This window comes from Oryzias melastigma, linkage group LG5, assembly GCF_002922805.2.
Source record: "Oryzias melastigma strain HK-1 linkage group LG5, ASM292280v2, whole genome shotgun sequence".
NCBI classification, from domain to species: Eukaryota; Metazoa; Chordata; class Actinopteri; order Beloniformes; family Adrianichthyidae; genus Oryzias; species Oryzias melastigma.
The window spans coordinates 31,161,044-31,169,724 of NC_050516.1; positions in this window are offsets into that span (position 1 = coordinate 31,161,044).

Here is an 8,681-nt window from a genome sequence, read left to right on the forward strand (position 1 = left end):
TGAACACACTAAAACTAAGTTTCAAACACTTTGAAATCTTACATTTTTAACATAACTATGAATACTAAAAAGGCAGGAATATTATTCACGAATAAATCAACTTAAACCTTAAATAACTTTCAATATTTTACTCTCCATAAAAATGTATTTTCTCAAGTTTGAAATAAACACAAGATAACATCGGACCATTTATAACAATAAAACAAAACGATCTGGAGGGCCGGATAGAATTACTTGAAGGGCCAGATCTGGCCCCAGGGCCTTGACTTTGACCAGGGGTCAGCAAACTTTAACAGTAAAAGAGCCATTTGGACTTGTTTTCTAGTCTTAAAACCTAGAAGGAGCCACATAGATTTACTTTAGCCTTTAAGAAATTTGGATAATTCATTACCATTTTTAAAAAAATAATAAATATGAATTATTCCTATTTTTGGCACAATCCAAAGGAAAAATATAAAAAGAAACTAGCATCTCTCAAAATGTGATTTTTATTTTCATTTTTACCTTTTAGTAGGTAAAAATGAGTAAAACTAGTAGATGCCGAATAAGCTAAAAAGATAGCTTGTTGCTTAGTTACTAGCTAAACTCCAAAATAGCCTAAATTCCTCAATAAACTAAATTACTCAAAAATGTTAGCCTGTTGCTAAAATAGAAGCTAAACTCTAAAGTAGCCTAAAAAATCTCACAAGATAACAAATTACCCAAAAACTTTAGCTTATCGCTACATTTTTAGCTAAATTCCAAATTAGCATAAAAAACTCAGTAGGCCAAATTAGGCCAAAAAAAGAAGCTAATTTGTTGCTCAATTACTAGCTAAACTCCAAAATAGACTAAAATTCCTTATTAAACTAAATGACAGAACTTAAAACTTACTATTATATTATTTTTCTTCAAAATGCCACCATGGAGAGATAAAAGAGCCACATGTGTCTCTGGAGCCGCAGGTTGCAGACCCTTCACTTTGACACGTGTCCTAGAGGGCTTCATGATTCCTTCAGCTGAGGATCTGGACGAAGTATTGAAGATTGACGAATCATCTTCAAAATACTTTGATGTATCCATAATCTGTCTTTATCTTCCTGCGAAAACCATTTTTTCCCCCCAGTTTTCTCAATTTCTAAAATCCTGGTTTGTGGGTTTTACAAGCTACAAATTTTGTAAAAACAAACAGATTAAGCAGTGGATCCTGTATCTATATTTCAATGAAAGTTAAATTTTTTAAATGGAAATGAAAACACTTTTCCATGATATTCTGATTTTTTTTCTTTTTTCTTCTTGGATAGCGTGTGCATTCACCAAATATATAACCTAAATAGCATGTAACTGTGCATTACTATGATTACTACAATGCTGTTTTTTGGAAACACTGACCTAACACTACAGGATCTAAGTGCAGCTGGCACTAAATGATCTTTTTTTCAGTAGTAATTGACAGAAGGAAATCAGAAGACAGTTTGTCTCTCTGGTGTTCATTGATTTGTCCATTTTATCGACTTCAGCTTGACACCATTTGAAGTGAAGAGCAGGACAGAACTCTGTCTGTCTTTAATACGTCAGTGAAAGAATCTCTTCTCTGAAACAGACGATAGTTTCTCCTCCCTTTTTAAGATGCAGCTAAAATGAAACAAAATCCAATCAAACCGCTTCACAGGAGGAGAGCTCCCAGTAAAAACGTGATCACCTCGATCAAGCTGTACGGAAGAGGCCTGTCACTGGAGCATTAAGACGCTGCAGACACAGACACCCAGGAGGCCATACATCTTGCACCTTCCAACATAATATTCTTTAATGCCTCCTGGGTCGAAGAAGAAGATTGTATCTAAAGGCCATTTCTCATCCTGTTCAAAGAGGATTTATTGTATGCATCTCCGCCTCCTTGGCACACATGCATTACTGTTGGAGCTGCTACACACTCCACCATGCATTGAAATTTCAAACGTATATGCATCAAATAGTCTGATAGAATCTGGATAAAAAGAATAAACTTTCTGTAAGATCTCTAAAACCCTCTTTATCTAAACGGTGTCGGTGTTTAAAAGCATGTTATTGTAAGCTGGCCTTGTGTGATCTGCAGGTCCTCGTGCACGGATGCTGATATAGTGCAGGAGCCGTTACCACAGCAACCTCAGGATCATATGACAAACCTTGTCTGCCATCTCCACGTTCTCTCCATGGGATTTGAGCCGTGATAAAATGTCATTCTGGTCAGCTGCTGAGGCCTTTGACGGCTGAACAGCCTCTTGAAGCCGAATGCACGAAGACGTGAAAGGTCGGAGAGAACATGCAGGGAATGTAGAGAGACGTGAGGATGAACCACGTTTAGGGAAGGAATCAAGGAGAATTGACGGTTAATGAGTTAATGTAAACATGCAATCATCTAAAACTGTTCTTGTTGTCATTTTATGAAAAGAAATAGTATAGGAGGGAAATACATTGATGGGTGGTATGTTTACATTTTTAATCAATTCAGAAATAAAAGTATGGCCTTTCTAAAGAAAAAAAAAATGTAATTTGATCCCTTTTCCCCCATTTTAACATGTTTATTACTTGTTTATTTATTTTTAATGTCTGTTTTAATCTGTGTGAGTGATCCAAAGCTAGCTCCAGGTAGTTAGCTAGCTAGCTCCAAGAACAAATTCCTGAGTAGCCTCAGTTTTGACAACAAAAAAGGACAAAAACAAATAATATCTTCTGTCTACTTTTCACAATCAGAGATAAGAATTTCAATATTTTATTCGTGCCTTTGTAGTAATTGATGCAAGTCATGGTTTTCCAGAGGAGATTCTACCACCAATGACAAATATATATATATATATATATATATATATATATATATATATATATATATATAAAAACTGTAAAATTCAATTAAATTTTATCTATAAAGCCCAAAATCGCAAAACATTTGTTACAATGAACTTTATATTGATAATTATACAAAAACAGAAAATCAGTCATAAAATATAAACAATATAAACAATATAAATATATGTAAAATATAAAGTCCACACGAAGGAGGGATCCTCTCGTCTTTTCTTCTTCACAATCTATTATAATTAAGTTGATCCTGTTAATGGTTGCAAAGTTTCAGTAAATGAAAGAGTACAAACACTGGAGCTCTGGTGTTAAAGGGTTAACCAAAAGAATTAATTCGTGTTCTAGTCAGACTACAAGAAGCTTAGCCAAGATGAGCCAGAGGCGAGGTCCACGGCCAAGATGAGCCAGAGGCGAGGTCCACGGCCAAGATGAGCCAGAGGCAAGGTCCACGGCCAAGATGAGCCAGAGGCGAGGTCCACGGCCAAGATGAGCCAGAGGCGAGGTCCACGGCCAAGACGAGCCAGAGGCAGGGTCTACTGCCAAGATGAGCCAGAGGTTAGGTCCACAGCCAAGATGAGCCAGAGGCAAGGTCCACGGCCAAGATGAGCCAGAGGCGAGGTCCACGGCCAAGATGAGCCAGAGACGAGGTCCACGGCCAAGACAAGCCAGAGGTGAGGTCCACGACCAAGACGACCCAGAGCCAAGGTCCATGGTCAAGACGAGCCAGAGGTGAGGTCCACAGCCAAGAACAGAAACACAGACGATCCACCTGGAATTTGAGATCTCTACCGCTCCCCCAGAGGGGAGAGGGAAAGAGGAACAACACATGAATCCCACTGGACCAAACAGAAGCACAGAGAACTAAATACAAATAAACAATAAACAATAGAGGAGACCAGAATAGAGGAGAGCCTAAAACAAGGATATAAACTAGAAAAGATAAGAAGAGATAAAAAAAAAGATAACAATTGAACATGATGAAACGCCTTTAATACAGATTGGAAATTATCACACATTCTTTCCTTACTTCCCAATTTTTTTTGATAATTTTTTACAATCTAGTTTTTGTTTCACATAATTGTAGATAATTGTTTTTACATTTTGTCACCACCTATTTTTGTTAAATAATTGCAGAAAGAAACCTTTTAACCCTTTCACACCGGAGCTCTATTGTTTATGTTCTTTGAATTACTGCAATACTGTTTGGCTCTTCTGAATTATTTCATTGCCAGTTTATTTCTTTAACTCTATTAGTAAAAACCTTGTTTTTTTTCTAATCATCCTTCTTTTACATGAGACATTCCATAAGTCGTTTTCCTTTATTACTTTTTAATCTACGGTAACATAACGAGGGTGCTTTTTCACGACCTTCTCCTCGTCGTCTGCTGTTCACCTTCAGCTGTCTCTTAAGTTCCTGTGCAGCTGCCCTGCTTGCAGCTTCTGCCTTCCTTGCCGTTCCCCATCGCTCACGTGCTCATGGATTCTGCAACTGCACCACCACAGCAGCCCAGTACTTTTCCCTTACTCCCGTCTCATTTATATTCCACCCTCCCCATCCCCTTCCTTCCCTCTGCCTGCCTCCTTTGCGCTGTTTGTGGTGTCTGGGTCACTCGGCTACTATAAAAAGCTTCACCCTCCACCTGAGTCGGTGGTGTCATTTATAATCCTGAACGCTCCATTAGTAAATTTCACTTGACGGAACAGACAAGAGTTAAGGATTTTAAAAATAATGTTCTGATTTAAGATTAAAATGCAGTGAGCTGCATTTTCTTTGTGGTGAAACTAATCAAATTCAGAACTTAATGAAAAGTAGGAGCTCAAAAATGGACTTTTGTGCCTTTAAAATGGTCATAAGTGCTGAATTGGACGCACGTCACTTCTGGCCTTTGTGTGCTGAAGCGTTGTCAACCACGCATAATTAAACCAGCAGCCTGACGGAGTGCAGCTCAGCATGAGGACGTGCCGGTGTTGTGCAGGTGTGAAGAAAGTGGGTCATGCCTGGTTCTGACAGACACGCTGCCATGCACAAACACTCACACAGCATTATTTACAGAGACACGCTTTCCAAAACAAAGCAGCTGGATGACATGTTTGTCCTAGGATGGATGTTGCGTCGCCTCCATTACTTCAAGGCAGGAGTGTCAAACTCAATCGCACACGGGACAAAAATCCAAAAGGTCGCGGGCCGGACAGGATGAATATTTATTGAAAACACAAAAACTAAATTTTTAAAACTTTAAAAACATGCATTTTTAACATTACTATGAATAAAAACAGGGAAGAATATTGTCCCAGAGTAAATCAACTTAAATCTTAAATAACTTTCAATATTTCACTCTCCGTAAAAATGTATTTTGTCAAAATTATATAAGTTAGAAATGAGCGCAAGATAACATTGGGTCATTAATACTAAAATGAAATGATCTGGAGGTGCTGGATATAATTACCCAGAGGGCCGGATCTGGACCCCAGGCCTTGGCAAATGAGCGGGGGAACACATATTTTAAGGGAATACTGGCACAAACAAACATATTTTTCATCAAGGTATCATGAAGTTCCTATATTTTGAAATCTGTGTCAGTCGAGATGACTATAAAACATGTAAAAATGCTTACCTGATTGGAAGAATTTCTTTAAATGAGAAAATAGTCATAATAGTAATAATTTCTTCTGTCACAGAAGAAACTTGAGGCATGTCCTAATGAAGGAGGATCTTCTCCCAGGATGGGCAGGCGATGTACCAGAAGTGTTAAAGAAGAATTAGCTTATCTAACTGTACAACTACATTTTTGAGTAGTGTTTATCCAGATAGAACTGGGGGACAGTTGGGGGTGAGGTCCACAACCGAGACGAGCCAGAGGCGAGGTCCACGGCCAAGACGAGCCAGAGGAGAGCTCCACGACCAAGTTGAGCCAGAGGTGAGGTCCACGACCAAGATGAGCCAGAGGGGAGGTCCACGACCAAGACGAGCCGGAGGCGAGGTCCACGACCAAGATGAGCCAGAGGTGAGGTCCACGACCAAGACGAGCCAGAGGGGAGATCCACGGCCAAGACGAGCCACAGGGGAGGTCCACGGCCAAGACAAGCAAGAGGCGAGGTCCACGGCCAGGACGAGCCAGAGGGGTGCTCCACGACCAAGACGACCCAGAGCCAAGGTCAACGACCAAGACAAGCCAGAGGGGAGGTCCACGACCAAGAACAGGAGCACAGACGATCCACCTGGAATTTGAGATCTCTACCGCTCCCCCAGAGGGGAGAGGGAAAGAGGAACAACACATGAATCCCACTGGACCAAACAGAAGCACAGAGAACTAAATACAAATAAACAATAAACAATAGAGGGGACCAGAATAGAGGAGAGCCTAAAACAAGGATATAAACTAGAAAAGAAAAGAAGAGATAAAAAAAAGATAATAATTGAACGTGATGAAACGCTTTTAATCCAGATTGCAAATTATCTCCAACTTTTTTAATAACACATTTCTTCCTTACTTCCCAAATTTTATGTGATAATTTTTTATGATCTATTTTATGTTTCACCTAATTGTAGATAATTGTGTTTACATTTTGTCACCACCTATTTTTGATAAATAATTGCAGAAAGAAACTTTTTAACCCTTTCACACCGGAGCTCTATTGTTTATGTTCTTTAATTTACTGTAATTACTTTAATTGTTAAAATAAAAGTGGCGTGAACTGCTTTTCTCTTTCAGAATCTGCTGGAATTATTGTGTTAATGGTTAAAAAGTTACAGCATGTTAAAGATTTTGCGTTTTAGTGTCACCGGGGACGTCTTCTTAACCCTTTAGGGTTAAGAAAAAAGTCTCTAAGACATGTTTTCTTGCAACTAAACCTTCTTAAGATTCATTTTTTGCTGTGTATTTATTGGAAACTAGTGGACTAATTGCTAAAAACACCTGAACCAAGGGGAAAGGGGCTTCAGAGTGCAGGCTATACTGCTCACCTAAATGCAGGCCACAAAAATAGAACTCACTGAAATGTGTTTTTCACTAATCCCTCACAGATTTGCCCTTTTGACAACCCATTAACAAATTGACAGCTCATTAACTCAAAGTTTCATTAGGTCTTCAGTAAAAGATTTATTCATAATATGTGGATTTAATGTCCCAAAATGAACACAATGACAGATTTATCTTATAAACAGTTCTACATTTTTGCTGCCTAATCACATAAAAAGAAGCTTTTTTGTATTTGGAGACAGTTGAGCTCGTTTGAATGCCTTACAACAGATTGTCCTGCTGTTACGCAGAAGCACGTCTGTAGAGGAACTTCACCAGATGGTCTTTCAGAGACGAGAAGGCCACAAGGTCGAGGGCAAAGCTGCTGCCTCCCCGAGTTTTTAGCACAACATAATCCTTTAAAATCAAATCCATCCCAGCACACACATTTTTGACCAAATATTTTTGTGTTGCAGAACAAGTGTGAAATTAAGAAAATTAAGAAACACATTTTAAAAGTGAATTGATTTTATTTCACAGTAGACACCGGAGTTTGTTTGAATTTGATCCCATAGATTTGAATGAGCGTTCTACGTCGTCTGATAACTGAACAGCCACGTCTCCTGCTGTGCAGCCTGTAATCTTGTGCGTGGGTGTGCCCTACATACATGCCTCAGCATTTTACTTGTGTGTTGTTTGGTAATATTAATACCCTAAACGACTTTAATGGCTGTTCGTGGATAATGGATAACCGTCAGTTATGACTCAACATATTTTATTGATTGAACAAATGAATAAGTAAAAGTCAGAGGAAATTGTTCCTGCATTTTGAAGTGATGCCATAAAAATAACTAACAGCCGAGTGAAACTTTAACATAAAATATCAAGTCTTTTTGATTTAATTGAATGTATTTTTTTTATATTCATGTCCTTAGTTACATTTGTATTGATATTGTTTCAATAGTAAATGGATGAAATTTGTGGGATTTAAAAAAATAACTTTTAGAAAAAGACAGAAATTAAAAGAAACTCCAGTAAAATTGTAGGACTAGCTGAACAAAAATACAAACAAAACAAAAAAGAGATTTATAGATAATCTTTGTTCAGATTTGGTTCTAAGATTTTACACAGTTGGACATTAAAATTGCTCAAACAACACCTGTAGTGAAGGAGGACATGAGGGTGGTTGAGGATGCAGAGAAGATTTTAGAGGTGGAGGAGTTGGTGTGGCGCCCCCTGAAGGAAGTGACCCAAAGTCTAAGAAGAGAATGAAGTTCCTTTTTACTATACTTTTAAAATAATATTTCCTCTTCCTACATCACTCTCAGCACAGGCTCACCCCAGGGCTGTGTGCTGAGTCCCCTCCTGTTCACTCTGCTCACCCACGACTGTGCAGCGAGACACCCGAGCTGTCTCATAGTGAAGTTTGCAGATGACACCGCTGTGGTTGGGTGCATCAATAACAACGACGAGTCCAGTTACAGGCAGGAGGTGGAACATCTGGAGCGTTGGTGCAAAGAAAACAACCTCTGCATCAACAACACGAAGACCAAGGAGATGATCGTGGACTTCAGGAGGAGCAAACACCCCTCTCAACCCCTGTACATCGGGGGGACTGCGGTGGAAGTGGTCTCCAGCTTCAAGTATCTGGGGGTGAATATCTCCGATGACCTGAGCTGGAGGACCAACACTTCCTCCCTGCTCAGGAAGTCCCACCAACGTCTCTACTTCCTGAGGAAGCTGAGGCGCTCAGGACTGGGGAGGTCAGTCTTGACCTCCTTCTACAGGTGTGCGGTGGAGAGTGTCCTGACCTCCTGCATCACCGTGTGGCACGGAAGCTGCTCGGTGGCGGAGAAGGCGGCTCTGCAGAGGGTGGTGAAAGCTGCACAGAGGACTTTTTTTTTT